At 48.8% G+C, this 1,333-nt stretch overlaps 1 protein-coding gene across 1 annotated transcript in view; it reads left to right on the top strand.

Moving 5' to 3' along the window:
• The first annotated feature begins 289 nt into the window (after positions 1-289).
• Positions 290-1,333, top strand: part of ZFHX4 (zinc finger homeobox 4) — a 152,712-nt gene continuing 151,668 nt past the window's right edge. The window contains exon 1 of the mRNA XM_009335012.1: positions 290-623. The gene's annotated coding sequence lies outside the window, so the exon portion shown is untranslated. The remainder of the gene's footprint in view (positions 624-1,333) is intronic.

Here is a 1,333-nt window from a genome sequence, read left to right as displayed (position 1 = left end):
TGGGCTGCATCTGTGGCTCCCGCAGCCCCGGCGAGCCCCCGGCAGCCGCGGCAGCTCCGGCTTCCCCGGCTCCGGGGCTGCGCGTCATTTGCAGCCCGGAGAATGTTGATCACCTCACTAATTACACCTCTCCCTCTCCTCTTCCCTCTCCTCTCCCTCTCCCTCTCTCTCCCTCTCTCTCGCTCTCTCTCCTCTCTCTCTCCTCTCTCTCTCTCTCTCTCATTCCCAGAGTGCATATCGGGAATAGACACACAAAGACATGCGCACTCAACTTAATCAGCCATTTTTTTAAACAGGGCTAAAACGATAATAATTAGCAGAATAAAGACATATCGGATTTTCATTTCCTTTCCTCCTTTTCCCAACCCCTTCACAACCAAACAGCGAGACCGCGGTCGGCACATGCTTTAACAACTCCCGGACCCCAAAGGACCGCTCCATGCCCCCCACTTCTTGCTCAATCATTTTTATTTTCACCCAATAAAGTTGGAGGATTATTTTTTTTTATTATTTTTTTAATGAACCTTCTCTCGTTTACTTGGATGTGATCAGCTGTTAAGTAAATAAAGCAAAACAAAAAAAAGAGGCGAAGATCCAGTAGGAACTGCGAGGGGAAATGGAAAGTAAGTTTTTTCTTTAACTTTTATTGAGTAGTTTGTGTTAAATTTAGGTCGAGTATCGATTATCTTTCCAGGCTGATCTTGCACAATCTTTGATATTTCGCTCTCTCTCTCTCTCTCTCCCCCTCTCCCCGTGCCTCTTTCTCTCTCTCTCACATACACACACACACTCACATCCCCAGATCCCATGTATCGCTCCCCTCTCTCTCTCCCCCCGTTTTCTGCCTGTTTCCCCATTTTTAGGTACAGTATTTGCTCTCATTTGGGAAGGAGGGGCTGCTTTTTCTCTCTCCCTTCTTTCTTTCTCCCTCTCCCTTTCTCTTTTATTCCGGGGGTTACGTTTTGTTTGTGTATTTTTTTTGTTTTGGTTTGGAGCTGTGGGTTTGGGTTTTTTTCTCTTTCGGGCTGTAACTTTCGGATTAAGTGGAGGACCCTGCCCAGTTTGCAGAAGAGGTTCGGGGGGTGCCCCCCACTTTTTATTTCGCTCTTTTTTTGTAGGGAGCTCGGGGAGGGGGGGAATACTGTCAGATTAGGAAAGACGTTACGGCTGTCAGAAGTCATCGCTCGCCAGCCCCTTCAGAGCTCGCACTCTTGTTTCGCAGCTCGGTCCCCCCAAAACTTTGAGGTGCTTTTTGAAGGCGCATTCCGCTCTCCCACCCTCCTTCCCTCTCCTCCCCATCTCCACCCCCCTCGGCCTCCCAAACTTTCGCTTT

The sequence above is a fragment of the Pygoscelis adeliae genome, unplaced genomic scaffold, assembly GCF_000699105.1.
Source record: "Pygoscelis adeliae isolate BGI_AS28 unplaced genomic scaffold, ASM69910v1 Scaffold101, whole genome shotgun sequence".
In the NCBI taxonomy this organism is placed as follows: Eukaryota; Metazoa; Chordata; class Aves; order Sphenisciformes; family Spheniscidae; genus Pygoscelis; species Pygoscelis adeliae.
The sequence above is the reverse complement of the archived record's forward strand: the minus strand, read 5'-3'. Positions and strand labels throughout refer to the sequence as shown.